General features: G+C 41.4%; 1 pseudogene; it reads left to right on the top strand.

The window, feature by feature from the left end:
• The first annotated feature begins 18,244 nt into the window (after positions 1 to 18,244).
• On the top strand, positions 18,245 to 18,365 carry LOC112477880 (annotated as a pseudogene).
• The last annotated feature ends 794 nt before the right edge of the window (positions 18,366 to 19,159 follow it).

Raw genomic sequence — 19,159 nt, 5'->3', positions numbered from 1 at the left:
AAGTGTTAGTTAAGGCCCATAGCTTGATCATCACACTTTTAGAGAATTTTTGTTTGTTACCTTTATAGATCAAATAGACTCCTGGTGAGATGATTGACCATTTTAATTCTAGAGTGCCTAACATTAATGAGCTCCCAGAGTGAGCCAGAACATTCTAATTACTGCTCTTGCTACATGCTAGCCATAATTTATTAACTATGTTGATTCTCTTAAAAGTAGCTCTTTGGCCTCTGCCATTGCAGAATTCTCTCACCTTGAAAAAAATCAGGAGAAACCCATTTCAGCTACAATGTCTCCTTCCAACAGACAGAAGAATTCCATTACAGTGCTTTTCAAAGACAGTAATACTCCCTTCTTACCAATCTACTTCATAACATCTTAAAGAAAAGTAATGTCTAGGCCCTCTTGAGGGGCATTTTCTGCACCATTCTTAGTCCCAAGAAACCAGGCCCCTTGTGCTAGACTCTGTACCCTTGAGGACCCTGTTCTGGTCTTCTTCTGACTATGCCCTGCTCCATGGAATGGGGTCTCTCATAAGGTTACAGTGGTAGGGGGAAAGATCTGCTTCCAGGTTCACTTAGATGGTTATTGACAGGCCTCTGCTCCTCACGATATGGGTTTATAGAGTGACTCACAATATGGCAGCTTATTGTCCCAGAGCAAGGGATCTGAGAGAGTGAGAAAGTTCCCAAGTTGGAAGCCACAGTATTTTTATACCCTAATCTCTAAAGTGACATTGTGTCTGCTATACTCTATTTATTAGAAGGACTTCACTAAATCCAGCCCAACACAAGGGGAGGGGATTACACAAGGATGTGAGTGAATATCAGGAAGCTGGTATTAGGTAATCTTAGAGACTGCCTAGCATATCTTCTTCAGTGGGAATTAGGAATATTCCTGAACAGAAAGGGTGTTTATACAGGTGATAAAACAACAAAGGTTCACAACATGTATCTAGGTAAATTCAGTACCCAAAATTAAGAAAACCAATATAGACCCTGAAAAAATAAGGTAAGAGGTTACAGGCCAATTTTAGAAGTTATCCATCCCATTTTTGCTCCATTTTTGTTTAGTTCCAAACTTGTGCAGGTTTGGCCATGTGTAAGTGTACACAGTGCCCACATGGTGTGATCTGACAATCATGAAGAAAGCCTGTCTCCTGGGGCCAAAGGGGCCTCTACCCCTAGCTCCCATGTTTTTGCTCTTTTTTAATAACACTTTTTACATTTCAATATTATAAAGATATTCTTTGAGCATATGACTCTTGACTTAAGGCGAACACCTCTGAGTTTGTTAACATGGGAAAGTTTTGTCGGTTATTAGTATCTTGCTATAAATTTGGTGACTCAGATCATTTCTAGAACATGCTTTGATTGTGAAAGAAAAGTATAGGAAAGAAGAAATATCAAGAGGATTTCTAGAGATGTTTGTGAGATGGTGATTCCATCCAAGGGACGAGAAGGAGCACTGAGAGGAGGTAGATCAAAGGAAACTTTATTTTGTTCATCATTGTGCCCACAGTTATGAGTCAACAACAAATAATAATGGTGTACTTATGTATAACTCTTGATTTAACTGACAGTTTATCTTTGTAACAACCTAGAAAGGTAGGTATCATCTCTCCTATTTATCAGAGGAGATCAAGTGACTTTCTCAAGGTCACATAGCTATTTTGTTATTTTGCAGCAGAGTCAGAATTACAACCAAAGGTTATAATCAGAATGTAATGATATTCTAATATCAACGTTATTTCTACTAATTATCCCCCAGTCTAAGAAAAGGGGAGTAACAAAACTGGAGGTGAAGGATAACAAGAGGTGTTTTCCGGAGTGATCACTAAAAGAAAACTCATCCATGACAAAGAGAGCTGTCATTCCTTGTGACACTAACAGCGCAAATAAAACAAATCCATACTTAAATGAATGCTAAACACTTTTCCATGCATTAAGAATTTTTTACTCTAATCTTGAATATTCAAACTTAATTAGATGAAACATTTAGGAAAGAGCAGTTTAAGTTGAACAAGAAGCCAGATAGATTTGACACTAAAGCATGTAGTCTCTGTGAGGGAGCTATGGAACATTATGACTTCTATAAGAAAAGTTTCCATCCCAGCAGCAATATTTTAGAGTCTAAAAGTACTTCATCATTTCCCATGGCTATTCAAGACACAGCCAAGGAAAGGTGGTACTGGGAAAGCCATGAGTTTTAGATGACTTGTTATGTTCTTGTTTCTAGCTTTTCTTCCAAACTTGAGAATAAGGAGCCAAAGATATGTTGCTTAAGAACAAAGATGGCCAAACTTTTTCTGTGAATGGCCAGATAGTAAATATTTTTGATTTTGTGGGTCAGAGGATCTATATCACAATTATTCAGCTCTACTCTTCTAGGGCAAGAGCAGCCTCAGGCCATAGGCAAACAAATGGGTGTGGCCAGGACTAACCTGTACTTGCAGGACCCAGAGAGTAAGCATCTTCTTAATCTTTGCACTCTGGACACCTTGTTTATCTCATCTAGTCCCAGCTTTGAGTGTGACTGTATTGAAATAAACTTTTATTGACAAACATTGTTAACATCATATAGCCAAATGGTAGAAACAACCTAATGTCAAACAACTGAGCAATGGATAAACAAAATATGGTATATCTACTAATGGAATATTATTCAGCCATAAAAAAGAATGAGTGATGTTCAACAAGATGGTGTAGTAGGTAAATGCAGTCTTCGCCTCCTCCCACGAACACATCAAAATTACAACTAAATTGTACAATAATAAACCTGGAGAACCATCTGAAGACTAGATGAACAGAAGTCCTAAACCCAAAAATACAAAGAAAAAGCCATCTTAAGACCGTCCTTGTATTGAGCCCCACTCTGACACAGCCAACAAGCAGGTACCTTCTTTCCTGCATTGAACCCTCCCTGCACACGGCCAAATCTGAATCTACATTAGCCTAGTGAACTCCGTTCATTTTATCCTGATGACTTCTTGAGATCCCAACCAAGCTAATACGTGCCCGACCAGAGGCTCTTTCACCAGCAGGCAGCCGGCCTTGCCTGCATTGCAGTCTTTCTTTAAAAACTCTCCAGAAGGTTGGTAGCTAGCCTCAGTGTGCCCTTTTGCTGAATGGCCTCAGGCTCAGCACTATGCCAAATCTGAATCTTTATTAACCTGATCGACACCACTTGCCCCACCCTGGTGATACCCTGAGACCCTGCCTTACCCAATTCTCAACTTCCCAGGGCTCTTTCAAAGACTAAGACTTAGAGCAGCTGACAGGCAGTGGTAGGCATAGCCTTTCACTCAGCTACCCCAGGTTCGGTACTGGATAGGAGCTGGCTTCAGGCCTCAATTTGCAGTGTGGCCTCTCCCACATGCCTCCAGTTCCAGCACAGGGAGCTACCAATCACTGATCACTTTGTAACTCCTATCATGTAGTCCTGGGCCACATGATAGGAGGCCCTCCCAAGAAGGCCCAGAACCAATAAATACAGTCCTCAAATCACAACAGAGCACCACTCAATTAGCCCAATAAGCAGCACATCCAAAAGATGGTCTCTGCAGGCACCAAAGCCTGCTGGGGCAAATCCTGCTTCATGAGGCCAGCCTGCCACGGCAGCTCAAACACTCTGCTAGTAGTCAGTCCTCACAGCCAGTCAGCCCAAGGGTCAACCCTACCAACTGATGTGCCAACAGCAATCAAGACTCAACTAAAGCAGGAGGGCACATACAACGCACACAAGGGACACTCTTGGATAACTCAGCTCAGGTGTTCAAAGAAACTGTGCCACTGGGCCCCACAGAACACCTACTAAATAAGGCCACCCTGACAAGACTGGGAGATGTATCATATCTACCTAATACATAGAAACACAGGGAGGCAGCCAAAATGAGAAGATATAGAAACATATCTCAAATGAAAGAACAGGAGAAAACTCCAGAAAAAGAATTAAACAAAATGGAGGCAAGCAATCTACCAAAGGTAGCATTCAAAACAATGGTTATAAGGTTGTTCAAGGAACTTAGAACTTCAACAACGAGAGAAGGCATAAAAAAAAAAAAAACATATGAACCATAAAAAAAAACAGTCAGAAATGAAGGATACAATAACTGAAATAAAGAATATACTAAATGGAATCAACAGTCAATTAGATTAAGCAGAGGACTGAATCAGTGATTTGAAAGACAAGGTAACAGAAAATATCTGGAAATAGCAAAAACTAAAAAGAATCAAAAAAGTGAGGATGTTTAAGGGGCCTCTGGGACAACATGAAGCATAATAACATATGCATCAAAAAGGTACCAGAAGAGAAGAGAGAGAGCAAGAAATTGAAAATTTATTTGAAGAAATAATGATGGAAAACTTCTCTAACCTTGCAAAAAAAATAGACTTGAAGTCCAAAAAGCACAAAGAGTTCCAAGCAAGATGAACCCAAAGAGGCCCACACCAAGACGTACCATAATTAAAATGACAAAGGTTAAACACAAAGAGAGGATCTTAAAAGCAGCTAGAGAAAAGCAGCAAGTTACTTAAGAGGGAGCTCTCATAAGACTCTCAGTTGATTTCTCAACAGAAATCTCACAGGACAGAAGAAATTGACACAGTATTTATGTGATGGAAAGCATGGACATACACCAACACTACTCTATCCAGCAAAGCCATCATTTAAAATTGAAGATAAAGAGCTTCCCAGACAAGAAAAACCTAAAAGAATTCATCACCACCAAACTAGTATTACAAAAAAATGTTAAAGAGACTGCTTTAAGAAGAAGAAAGGGTAGGGGGAGGGGGAAAGGGAAGAATATAAATATAAATAATAAAATGGCAATATCTATGTACCTATCAATAATCACTTTAAATGTAAATGGATTAAATTCTATAATTGAAAGGCATAAGGTAGCTTAATAGATAAGAAAATAAGAACCATGTATATGCTATCTACAAGAGACCCATTTCAGATCAAAAGACATACACAGACTGTAAGCAAAGAGATGAAAAAAGATATTTTATGCAAATGGAAATGAAAAAAAGTTGGGCTAGCAATACTTATATCAGACAAAATAGACTTTAAAGCAAAAGCTATAATAAGAGTCAAAGAAGGACATTACATAATGATAAAGGAACAACACAACAAGAAGATATAAACTTTGTAAACATTTATGTATCCAACACAGGAGCACCTAAATACATATAGAAAATATTAACTGACATAAAGAGAGAGATTGACAGAAATACAGTCATAGTAGAAAACTTTAACACCCCACTGACATCAAAGGACAGAGCTTACAGAACAGAACATCAACAAGGAAATAGCAGCCTTAAATGACCATTTGATCAGATGGGTTTAATGGATATATTTTAGAGCATTTCACACCGAAATGGCAGAATATACATTCATTCCAAGTGAACATGAAATATTTTCCAAGAAAGACCACATGTTAGGCCATAAAACAAATCTTGATAAATTTAAGGTTGAAATCATGCCAAGCACATTTTTTACCACAATGGTCCTAAACTAGAAATCAATTACAAGAAAAAAATCGAAAAACACACAAATACATGGAGGCTAAATAACATGCTACTAAATAATGAATGGATTAATAATGATATCGAGGAAGAAATCAAAAGATACCTTAAGGAAAAATGAAAATGAAAACAAAATAACACAAAATCTACAGGACACAGCGAAAATGATCCTAAGAGAGAAATTTATAGTAATACAGGCCTACCTCAAGAAACAAGAAAAATCTCAGACAATCTAACCTCACATCTAAAGAAACTAGAAGAAAACAGCAAAAAAGCCCAAAGTGAGTAGAAAAAAAGGAAATAATAAAAATCAGAGCAAAATAAAACAGAGACCAAAAAAATCAATATAAAAGATCAATGAAACCAAATTCTGGTTCTTTGAAAAGATAAACAGAATTGATAAATCTTTAACGATACTCAAGAAGAAAAAATAAAGAACTCAAATAAAATCAAAATAAAAGAGAATTGACTAGTGATTTCACAGAAATACATAGAATTATAAGGATATACTACAAAAAAAGTTATATGCCAAAAAAATTGGATAATCTGGAAGAAATGGATAAATTTCTAAAAACATACAATCTTCCAAGAATGAATTAAAAAGAAACAGAAAATCTGAACAGACCGATTACTACTAACAAAATCGAACCAGTAATCAAACTACTTTCAACAAACCAATGTCCTGAGCCGGATGGCTTCACAGATCAGTTTTACCAAACATTCAAAGAAGAATTAACGTCTATCCAAAATTTCACCTATCAAAACATTCCAAAATTTCAGGAGGAGGGAAGGCTCCTAAGTTTATTTTACCAGGCCACCATTACCCTGATTCTAAACTCAGATAAAGACATTATAAGAAAAAGAAAAGTATAGGCTAATATCTTTCATAAACATAGGTGCAAAAATTCTCAACAAATTATTAGCAAACTGAGTTTAGCAATACATTAGAAAGATCATATGCCATCAACAAGGGGCATCTATTCCTGAAATGCAAGATTGGTTCAATATTCACAAATCAATTAGCATGATACACCACACAAAAAATTAAGAAATAAAAATTATATGATTATATCAATAGATATAGAAAAAACATGTTACAAAACTCAGCATCCATTTATGATTTTAAAAATTCTCAGCAAAGTGGAAATAGAGGTAGCATACTTCAACGAAATAAAGGCTATATGTGACAACCCCACAGCAAACACACTCAATGGGGAAAAGCTAAAAGTGTTTTCCTTAAAATCAGGAACAAGACAATAATGTCCACTTTCACCACTTTTATTCAACAGAGTATTGGAAGTCCTACCCACTGCTATCAAACAAGAAAAAGAAAAGAAAAAGCATCCAGATTGGAAAGGAAGAAGTAATACTCTCATTATTTGCAGATGACATGACGCTATATAAGAGAATCCTAAAAATTTCACCAAAAAAATTGCTAGAACTGATTAACAAATTCAGTAAAGTAGCAGGATACAAAATTAATATTCAGAAATCAGTTGTATTTTTATATACCAATATCGCATTTTAATGATGGACATTTTAAGGATGTTCATTCTTCCTATAATGAGCTATCTCAAAGAGAAATTAAGAAAACAATTCCATTTATAATTCTATCCAAAAATAAAATAAATAAAATAAAATAATAAAATAAAATAAAACACTTAGGTGTAAATTTAACCAAGGAGGTAAAAGACCTGTACTCGAAAATTTAAAAGACATTGAAGAAAGAAACTGAATAAAATACAAATAAATAGAAGCATATATTGTGTTCATAGATAGGAAGAATTAACATCATAAAAATGTCCATACTACACAAAGCAATGTATAGATTTAATGTAATTCCTATCTAAATACCAATAGTATTTTTCACAGAACTAGAAAAAAAATAATCCTAAAATTTATATGGAGCCACAAAATATTCTGAATAGCCACAGCAATCTTGAGAAAGAACAGAGTTGGTGGTATCACACTACCTGATATCAAACTATACTACAAGGCTATAGTAATCAAAACTGTGGTACTGGCATAAAAACAGACACATAGACCAATGGAATAGAACAGAGAGCTCTGAAATAAACTCATGCCTGTATGGTTATATAATCTAAGACAAAGGGGGTGAGAATATACAATGGGGTAAACAGTCTATTCAACAAATTGTGCTGGGAAAACTGAACAGATATATGCAAGAAAAAAAAAAGGAATGAAACTAACAATTTTCTTATACCGTATACAAAAATAAACACAAAATGGATTAAAGACTAAATATAAGACTCGAAACCATAAAACTTCTAGGAGAAAACACAGACATTAAACTCTTTGATATTGTTCTTGGTAATATTTTTTCTGGTACATCTCTTCAGGCAAAGAAAACAAAAGATAAAATAAGCAAATGGGACTACATCAAACTAAGAAGGAAACCATCAACAAAATGAGAAGACACCCTACTGAATGGGAAAAGATAGTTCCCACTGATACATCTGACAAGGAGTTAATAACCAAAACTTAGAAAGAACTCATATAACTTAACACCAAAAAATCACAAATTTAAAAAAAGAGCAGAGGACTTGAATAGGCATTTTTCTGAAAAGGACATACAGATGACCAAAGATGTTCAACATCACCAATCATCAGAGAAATACAAATTAAAACCACAATGAGATATCACCTCATACCTCTCAGAATGGCTATCATCAGTAAATCAAAAAATAAGTGATGGTGAGCATATGGAGAAAAGAAAACCTTGTGCACTGTTGGTGGGGTTGTAAATTGGTACAGTCACCATGGAAAACAGTTTGGAGTTCCCAAAAAAATTAAAATTAAAAAAATGACCCAGCAATTCCACTTCTGGGTATTATCCAAAGAAATCAAAAACACTAATTTGAAAAGATATATGCACCTCTATGTTCCCTTCCTCTCACTTTGCCTCAATTGTCTCATCTGTAAAATGGGAATAAGAGTTTCTATCTCATAGGATTGTTGTGAGAAATTAATGAATTGTACGTATAAAACACTTAGAACAGTGAAGCAGATTGGCTATTATGAATTGCAGTCTATGCTTCCCATAGGTGTTGATTCTCTTAAAGAGAATGTAATCTGTCCTAATGATGGATGTTTCTCAGGCATCAAAAATAGACCAGTGAAGAAAATTGAGAGGATAAGGGAGAGGTTTGGCCCTAGTCTAATCGTACCATAAACAGATCTTGCTGTTCAACCAAACTGACAACACTCCCAAGCATCTGGCTCTCTGGAGTACATGGGACCTCTGGGGTAATAGGTAAGCTCTAGGGGAACAGGCAGAGGAGCGTTACTTCGCACACCTGGCCCTAGGGAAAGGGAGTGTGCTCCAGCCTTCAGTGCTCAGCACCGTCCAGCTGTATCTCCCATTCCATTTAGCTTATAATAGTAGGCATGAAAATTTCATCAGGTTTTCTGCTTTACTCTAGTGAAATATTAAACATTTAATAAATTATTCAGCCCAATGTAAAATACAAATGTTCATGGATTTTGTCAAGAGGTACTTCAGAAGCACGTTTGTTGCAGGGCTATTTCAGGCAAAGCAATCTGCTCCAGTAAGGGGTGACTTTTTTCTTCTTCCCTATTTACGTTCCTTAATAGGGCAATGTCTATTCTGGGATTCAGGTGCTACAGTAAGCTCAAAAGAAGCACGAATTCTGTATATTAGCAGCTCCACGCATTCACAGGAGACTGTGGGTGGGATCTGGAAGCTGTGTCTGAGGCGAAGAGAATGGAGCTGAATAGGTGGGGCCCAAACTTGAGATAAATGACACTGTGTTGGGTGTCCCCAAAGAGACCTTTTCTCTTAATTCTGGAGCAGAAAGCTCATTAAGGGCTTGGGTTGTTGACCACAGGAATTTCTGATAGCCTAAGAATGCATGTTTGGTGAATTGACCAGAAGTAGCTGAATCAAGTCTGTTTTCTTAGGAGGCTGAGGTCCTTCCTTAGAGAACCCACATGTCTGACAAGCTGAAAAAGTGGCCCAATGAGAGATGCCTGTTTCCCAGGAAGCTGAGGCACCTCTCTGAAAAGAGCTCCTCCTAAGAACATGTGAAGCTCTCACCTTTGGTTGTAAGAAGGAATTCTGAGGCCAGCATTGTTGCTGCTTCTCTAAACCTCCCAGAGTCTAGCCTCCTGAAAAAGTATCTGGGTCAGATAAAAAGAGATGTCTCCAAGAGAACACAGAAATAGAAGCTTCACTACACTGTGCTACTCATTAGTTAGTGCACAAGTGACTCTGCTCGGGGGCCCTTTCTTTACAGTATGTCCTGGAAAGAAGAAAGGCACTTTGTCCTACTTTGTCACAGATCACCACACAACTCAGCACACAGGTAACAGTCAGACACAAATAGGAACACAGGACAGTGTGGAGCAACAGTGAGGCTGGATGGCATGGACATTTCTAGTACAGCAGCAACAGACTCAAGTGGAGACAAGCCTCAGAAGAAAGCTGTGGGGCAACGAGACAATAGTACCTTGCAGAGCATCCCAGACAGCCCTGCTCCCCTTTCTACTTTCTCTGAGACCCAAGGTTGCACCTTGCCCTTCACCTACTACCCTACCCCAGGAAGTCCTCCTGGTTCCCAGCCCAAGTATCCTCCTTTGCTAGTCCGTCCTACTCTCCTCTCTGTCTGTCTGTTCTCTGTCTAACTCTCTGTCTCTATGTTTGTGCACGTGTGTCTGTATGTATATCTGCTTAAACAATTTATTTTGTAAATCAATGTAGCATCCTACCCAGCGAGAAAGATGAGTGAGACAAGAATGATTTTACCTATAAATAATAGAAGCCTAATCTGCTGTGGCTTAGAACATGATGACAATTCTCATTTACTTCATACATGCCCGTGGGTAGGTGGACATGAGAAACCAGCTTCTCCATTCTTTCAGCACTTTCTATATTTCTTAGTGTGTTGGCTTTTTTCTTTATGCAGTCACCTCATGCCACAGCTCCAGGCATCGTGTCCATCTATGCAACATCAAGAACAATAAACCGGACATTAGTGTCTTAAACAAATAGGGCCTGTTTTTCTTACATAATATCCAAATGTAAGCAGCTGCCAGCATTGTTCCAGCTGCTTGACGTCACTGGCACCTTCTACGCTTCCACATGTCTATCCTTAGTGGGTTAGCTTTCACACTGCTGTCAGTTCATGGTAACAAGATGGCTGCTTCAGCCCCAAACATCACATCTGCCTTCAAGGTAGGAGAAGGAGAAATGGATACAGCCAGCCACAGTTGTATATATCCCCTTTTATCAGAAAAACAAAAGACATTCACAGATGAAGCTCATATTTCTATCAGCAGCCTAGGCCTCTCTCTAGTGACCCAAATCCATATTAAACTCTCTACTAGACATCTCTTGGAGTCCTGTAAGTACCTGAGAAAACCAGGAGACCTGGGTTTGAGGGCAAGTTATTCCACTAGCTGGTGATCTTAGAAAAGGCACTTAACTTCTCTGAACCTTACTTCCCATTTAAGGTTGAGACAATATATTGTGCACACCCTCACAGAGCTACTGTGAGGATCAAACTAGATAATGCACGTTAAAGTCCTTTGACAATCATAAAGCACAGCACCAGCATTTCCTCGAGTGTGTTCCAAGGTAACAGAAACAAAAGTGTCTATTTGCCGTCTTTCCTACTACCCTCCCCTACTTCCAGATTCTTCTTTGTCAACTCACTGGTCCTCCTTCATTGGGCAGAATTCCAGCTACAGGCTGATAATCCAGAGAAAAGCAGTTTGTGCAGGTCATATCTCAGGCACTCCTCCAGGTAAAAAGGTCACAGGTAAGGAGATTCAAGGAACAAAGGATGAGGTAGGAGATATGTTAGTTAGCTCACCTGCCATAAGAAAATACCACAGACACAGTGGCTTAAACACCATAATTTATTTTCTCACAGTTCTGGAGCTCAGAAGTATGAGATCAGGTGTCAGCAGGATTGGTTCCTTCTGAGGCCTCCCTCCTTGGCATGGAGACAAACATCTCTCTGAGTGTTCACATGGTCTTCCCCCTGTGTGACTGTCCTAATCTTCTATTTGCATAAGGACACCATCATAGTGGATTAGGATCCACACTAATCACCTCATTCTACCTTAATTACCTCTTTAATGACCCTGTCTCCAAATGCAGTTGCATTCTGAGGTGCTGGGGTTCAGACTTCAACAGGAGCAGTGGTAAAAAAAAAAAAAAAGGCGGCTGTGAAATGGGGAGAGGCTCTGGGGAACCTTGAAGTCAAGAAAACCCATCATTCAGACCCACCTCCCCATGCCACTCACACCTAATACCCACATCTGTCCTTCTTTCCCTGTGTGCTCCTTCTGGAATAGAGGCTGCGATGGAGAAGCCCCCATGGAGAGATAGTGGCCTGCTGGATGGAGAATGTTTCGCAGCTGCCATGTGTGGAGATGGGCTGGGGGAGAGGTGTCTGGGGATAGCTCTGGAGATGCCTTCTCAAGAAGCTTAGGGCCGCTCCACAGGGTGCTGTGGGGGTTCTGGGCTGAGAACCCTGGCAGGCCTCTGGCTAAATTCAGATGACATGGGAATACTAGCTCCTGGGGAAATTCGTAGGTATTAGCTCTTTAGAACTGTCCAGACAACACATGTAGGACATTCTGGCTTCAGTGAGTGAATCTAGTTTCTTTGGATGGAACATCTCAGCATGAACACTTGGGTCTGGACACAGCAGAGTGTGTGTTATCCCCAACTGCTACACCTCAGAACACTTGGAAGGCTGGTCTGGTTTCTCTGCAACGTATATCTCAGGACCAATACCCTAGTGAAAACCACTGGAGATTACAACATCCCTCACAGTAAAGAACTGTGACATTCTCGAGACAGTCCCAGCTTTAAAATCTGCTTAGTTCAACAGAAGCACACTGCTGGGCTCCTGCCTTTGAGGAGTCCCCAGTCTTCTTCACTTCCATCCCCATCCCCATCTCTGCTCAGGCACTGCTGTCCATGGTCTCCCATGCTGAGCTGTATCCCACCCTCTTGCCTTGTCGCTGACCCTCCACTCTGCTGCCAAACCTCCACTGCTCACCTAAACAATTCTCAAGACCTCGGACAAGGTATTCCAGCCACAAATTTTCCCTCTTTTCTCTCACCTGCAGGTCCTCATGAGGGACGCACCCCATGACCTGATAAAAAGTTTGGAAATATCATTTCTAAGAGAGGCATGAGGCAGAGTTTTGTAGGGCTGTGCCGTGGACCAGGTATAGAGTGTTACCAGGGAGGAGTCCACAGTTCTCCTATTGACCTTGGGTCCCCCTCTTGCCTTCTTCACCACGAATTGGCTGGGAATCTATGTGGCACCTTTGCAAAATCAAAAACGATCCCCCTTCTCAAAACACTCCATTTCCATTTACTGTAAAACTGTCATCATTTTCTGATATTTATTAAAATGAGACTCATTACTTCCATTTCCTAGGACTGTTGTACTAAACATATAAATCTATGCTTTCTACATGATACTCTCTTAGATATGGGATCCTTGGACAGTGCACATCCTGCACAACTGACACAGATGCCCTGCCCAGCCTTCTATCTGCTAGTGCTAGAGTTGCACCCTGAAACCTGGTGCCTTCCCTCTCCTTCTAGTCATTGACAGAACCACCCCTGCACACACACGTGCGTGGGTGTACACACACGTGCGTGGGTGTGCGTACACACACACACACACACACACACAAAGCTATATGAGTGAGCTGCCTGCCTGAGTTTCAAAACTACCTGCTACCTGGACATCTTTGCCAAGCCAAATCAGCACCAGAGGCAGGCTAGCCCACCTGGTACTTTGGATAGTTCACATCTTGTGCACAGGAAATCCTCTGGAGTCTAATGTCCCCGCCCATCATCCTACCTTCCTCCTCTTTATTTAGAGCACAAGCCTCTAGGCATCCCTCAGCACTCTGTTCAAAGCCCCCTCCTTCAGTGTACCCTAATGTCCAAGGTGAGTGAGTGGCTCTCTTTTCCAGTCCCCACCTCCCCCACACACATCTACTGCCTCATTTACCAACTTGTGCCTTAATTTTTTGTTTGTTATCCCCAACAGAAGATGGGATCCTTAAAGATGGGCCTGTTTTTCATCCATACTTGTAGTTTCAGGGTTACGCCAAGCCCTGCAGAGCTGGCCCCCAGAAGGTTGCCTTGTCCAACAATGATAAAACTTATCTCATGATGCACCTTCTTGGTGTAGCACACAGTGAGGCCAGGGCTGGGGGAGCAGGATGCAGAAGGAAAGCTCCTGTCCTTACGTCTGGAAGGGGTGGGTACAGAAAGGACACTCTCTGGAGATTGCTTTTAATGCAGTGATGTTTAGAGAAAACGTAGCACTGTTTTTAAGGCAAAAGGATGCTGCTCGTGTCTTATATTATCCTCCTTCCTGAGGAAATTGTCTTCCAAGTATCTTCAGAGCCCTCTTGATGACCAGGCCTCCTATATGCCTGATTTTCCTATTCCTCTTGGCTGCACCTGCACACGGGATGAGCAAGGCATCCTTGCTTCCCTGGGAAGTAGTAGGTAACAGATGCCTAATTCAATAGCTTTCACATTGCAGAGCACTGGCTAATAAAAAGCATTCATAGAAAATTTCATGGAGAACTTTCCATCTGCATCCCCCTAACCAAAGCCTGATCATCTCCAAATGTTACATGATCACATGGGTGGTTCAGCTGGCTGGGTCCAGCTCCAAACTCATACTAGAGCATCCAACTACTGTCAGGTATTTTTCCACCTGCACTGGCCTGACTCATTTCTCCTCTCAGCTGCCCTCAGGTTTGACTGCATGTGCCTCTGCCTGGCCCGCCCTCAGGGTTCCATGGTTTCTCTCCAGCCCCTGTTGAGGAGATAACAACTCCACCATTGCAAGAGCACTCTCACTGCTCAAGGTCAGGGCTAACCATGCTGCCTTTGCTCTGTGTTGCCCCTGTGCTAAACAATGTGCTTATCCCATTAATCTGCTTGGTCCTGTGAGATGAGTCCTATTAATAACCTGACTTTCTGGAAGAGAAAGCAGAGATTTAGGGAGATGAAGCAATCTGCCCAAAGCCACAGAGTCTACCTCTAAACGCCACGCTCTTTGGTACTATGGTCAAATGCCAGTCACTTTAGTAGTCACACTTGATTTGTCTAATGTTTTGGGCAATTTGCCCCAGGCTCTGCCTTCTCTAAGAGGACCCCAGCCCCACCCATGTGGTAGGTCCTGCAAAGAGAAGTGAGGATCCCAAAGCCCATCTGATGAGTTGGCCTGCACAACAGGAGAAAGAGATGGACAGACAGCCTTTATGGCATGGGAGGTCCTGTTCTTGAGGCCGGGCTGGGGCCAGGTGCACTCCACCAGCTTCCGAAGTACCCCCTCTATCCTAGAATTCTATCCTAAGATAAATTCTCCTTTTATTCTTAAGCAAGCTCAAGTGGATTTCAGTTAGCCACCAATTTGTCTCTGCTTGATGGTGCAAAACTTGATGGTGCTAAATTAATCAGAAATTTCCATATTTGTTTATTCCTAAGGGTGTAATTATCAGGTACGATAAGCAATCAGTGGAAAAGAGAGTTTGCGATGTTGTTCTCTTCTTTTCATGCATTTAAACCTAATTTGGTTAATAGCACAAATATCGTTAAATAAATAATAGTTTCCCTCTCACCAGCCACCAACCTTCTCAGCAGTGCTTCTTAAAGTGTGGTCTCCCAACCAGCAGCATTGGCACCACCTGAGAACTTGTTAGAAGTGCAAACTCTACCCTGGACCTACACACTCAGAAATGGGCTGGGGCCCAGCCAGGTGTATTTTAACAGCCTCCAGGTGATTCCGATGCACAACAGAGTTTGGGAGCCACAGGTTCACTAGTTACCAGGTGCTTTCACATATAGTATCCCTGAAGCTCCTCAATACAAGCTTGTGAATAACTTATCTTATCCTGGCTTCATGGGATTTGACTTAAGGGAAGTCATGTGACTGGAAGAGCCCAGGTGGCCCTGGCAGGCACACTGAACATCTATATGGCCTTGCATTATGCTCTCTTCTGCTCCTCCCATTTAGCTCTCCCTGCTCCCACCCACTCAGGAGGCTCAGTCACCTCCTGAGTCCAGCTCAGACTCACAGTTTTCTTTCTGCCACCATCAAACACGCGCTTTCCTGTCAGTCAGTTAGCCTGAGGGGGCGCTCCCTGCTGATCCCACTCATCACTCCCGTCATTCAAGCCCCACCCCCTTTTGGGGGGGCGGGGGGAGAGTGTTCTATAAGGACAGGGACTGTCTTACTCTCCTTTGATTCTTCCCCAAATTCCAGCTGGGTCCTAGCCCTTCGTGGTTTCCTAACTGTCTCTTTCTAGCTTGCCCATGATTTCACAGTCCCGAGTTTCACTGATACACAGACAGTGAGGTTGAAAGTCCTTCCCCAGGAGGCATGTTTTACTCACTTAGCATTAAATTTTGGCAGCAATGCAGCATCCTCAGAAGGAGTTCACACTGAAGCCATAACTGGTCATTTATTTCTCAGTATGAATGAAGGACTTGAGAATTAGTAGAAAAACTCCCTGTGTTTTTATAAAGCCAGAACTATCAGCACATTTGCCATGTTTGCCAGAAAGAAGAACAAGGAAGTGGGTGCTGCTTCCCCAGAGCCCAGCCATGCTGACCTTGGCACTTACTAAAACCAGGGAGAGAGGAAGATGCTGAGAATCTGAGCAGGTGGGAAGGACTGAACCTACAGTCAAGGGTATAGACAATTTCTAGCCCCTTTCATCATGGCCAGCACTACTCAGTAGGTCCCCCTGGCAATCTGAACTTCTGTTGTTTACAGACTGTCTGCTTTTGGCCATCACCTTTACTCCAACTAGGACATCCACCTAGAAAAACGTGAACCCGTGCACCTGAGTAGATAGTCAGAGGTCTTAGGGAAGAAGCAAATACTAGTCTGCAGGGCTTCTCCTTGACAGAGATTTCTCAGGGCCGCCTCAAAAAAAAGCCAAAAAACACAGGCTACTCCAAGTGAGGGAGACTTAGGCCTCTGATGAACCTGTCCCTGAGAAACCACAGAAGTTGAGTCAGCTGCCAAGTGAGACTGCAAGGCAGGGCTCTGATTGTCCCCAAATAATGCTGGAGAGACTGAGCAGAAAGGGAGAAAGGGGATAGATATCTCAGGGTGAAAGAAGGGTAAGGTTTTGCTCTAATATCAGAAATGACAACTAGGAGAGGATTGGAAAATATGGAAGGAAGCTAGTATATGTACAAAAAATAATAGACCAAAAGTAAATAATAATTATAATAATAGACCTATCTATGTGCAAAAACAGAATGAGAAAATAATTATAACTATAAACACTTACTATGTACCAGGCCTTGTGCTACACGATTTCTCTACGGTCTTATTTAATACTCACAATGCCCTATAGGGTAGAAATTATTACTCCCACTTTGCAGATGAGAAAACTGAGGCCCAGTGAACTATCTCAATAAGTTTCTGCTGGTTACTGCTGGTGTGGGCTTTTCTCTAGACATTTTTCCTCTTCTAATCCAGTCTCCTTGTTCTTGAGGTCAGTAGTTATATGTTCTGGTTGGCTGACCTCTCAGAGAAACCCCTTCATCACAATAGTCCCAAATGTCAGCACTTCCTCCTTTCTGAAATTGTTCAAAAAATCACCTCAGACCCCTCCTCCATAAAAGTTATCACCATTCACCCAGTCACAACAGCCAAAAGCCAGGTGTCCTCCTGGGCCTCTGCTATTCTCTCTCTCACCTACACCATCCATTTCATTGCCAAGTCCCATCATCTCAGATCCACCCACATCTCAGCATTCCCACAGCCACCAGGGCAGAGCACTATCCCTTGCCACCTGGATGCCAGCAACTGATCGCTCAATAACCTCTCCATTCCTCAGCCATAGTGAGCCTCACAAAATGCAAAACTGACCCTGTCACTCTCATTTCACAGTTTTAGTGGCTTCTCATGGATCTCAGAGTAGTGAAAAGCTTTAATGTATATAGGCTTCCCAGGTCCTATCCATCTGGCCCTACTTCCCCCTCCCAGCCTAGTGTTCACCATTCACCCCAGGCTCGAGCATACACTGATCTCTCTCCATGAGCCACATCTTCTTCCCCTTCTGTCCTGAGTTCACCACTACTCAAGACCAAACTAAATGAAAGGCCTCTCTTCTGTGCTGCCATATCTCCCTTGCTCACCCCATCAAAGCACTAATCATACTGCATAGGAACTGCTCATGTGTTTGTGTGTTTCTGCTGATAAGATCCAGGTCACTGAGGGCAGGAGCCATATCTTATTGATATTGTACCCAGCCCCCTGATAGCACCTGGTGGATACCAGGCACAATGAATTAAGTGAACAAATAAACCTCCAGTGCTGAGTTCTTAATGGTAGAAGTCAGGTCTGGTGTGTCTCATCAGTGTCCTCCAGCCTAAGATAGTCACCAGTGGTTGAACTAAGTGTGGTTTACTGACTCATTGCAATGAGGGAGAACATACTATAGAGAACTATGGGGCATCTCACCAAGAGGGTTCCAGGGTCTAGGCTTGTGTTAGGTGATTTGGGGGAGGACTCAGTGAAGCAGGCTCTGCTTTGTGAAGCAGACTTTTGATTGGAAGCTGTTAGGAAGCAAGGCTAATTCTATGACTGGTATTTCACTAACTCTTATCTGAAAGGCGGGAGGAATAAGGTGAGGCTAAATGTGCAATTAATAAAGATGTGGTCTATGGCCATGCTACCCTGAACAAGCCTGATCCTGTTTGATCTCAGAAGCTAAGCAGGGTTGGGCCTGGTTAGTGCTTGGATGAGAGACCACCTAGAAAGAGACCAGGTGCTATAGGCATAAAAAAATAAAAAATATATAAGGGATTGTAAGCTGACAAGGTCTTTGCAATCTGTGAGGTCAACCAAGGCTTGCCCCGTTCTCTTTCTCAGCCTTTTGCCAACCAATCCTGCAGTTAACCAGCCTGGCACAGGTTTTCCATTCAAGCCATATATTGCAACCCAGAATTCAAGGGGGCGGGAAATACAAGTGACTTCCAGTCTCCTCCCTTCATCTCTTTCTCCGTTAGTAGGGAGCCTTTATTCTCAGCTTTCAACAGCTGCAAAGAAAAAACTGCTCCCTTTGGGAACTTTCACTTTTCTCTCTCCCCAGGGCTCTGAGGATCCTTTAATCCTTTCTGTTCCTTGACCTCCACCCCAGTTTCTTTTAAGCTATCAGTTCTTTGGCTCCATTGAGTTCCACTCATGAGTTCCTTGGAGAGACAGAGAAAGATGCTGCAAGTTCTGCAATTAGATAGAAGGGAAGAAAAAGGAGACCTCACAAAACCTAACACTTTAAGGCATATCTCCAAAACCATCAGACCCTTCAACTTCCTCTTACATATATATTAGCATCATTTTGCTAACATTCTCTGCCTCTCTCTATATCTAGGATTGTGTTACCAGTTACACCCTGTGTCAAGAAAACAGAACTACCAAAAATAGAAGTAGAAGACAGAAATAAACTATGATTAATAAACACAAAAGCTTCCTTAGTAATTCCTCATGTGTCTCAAAATTGCCAAACCCCTAAAATCTGTGCTTTCCACATTGCATTTTATCACATTTGTATTGTCTTGTATACGTCTCCCCTAT

The sequence above is a fragment of the Pteropus alecto genome, unplaced genomic scaffold, assembly GCF_000325575.1.
Source record: "Pteropus alecto unplaced genomic scaffold, ASM32557v1 scaffold153, whole genome shotgun sequence".
In the NCBI taxonomy this organism is placed as follows: Eukaryota; Metazoa; Chordata; class Mammalia; order Chiroptera; family Pteropodidae; genus Pteropus; species Pteropus alecto.
Note: the sequence above shows the minus strand (reverse complement) of the source record. Positions and strands in the feature narration are given on the sequence as shown.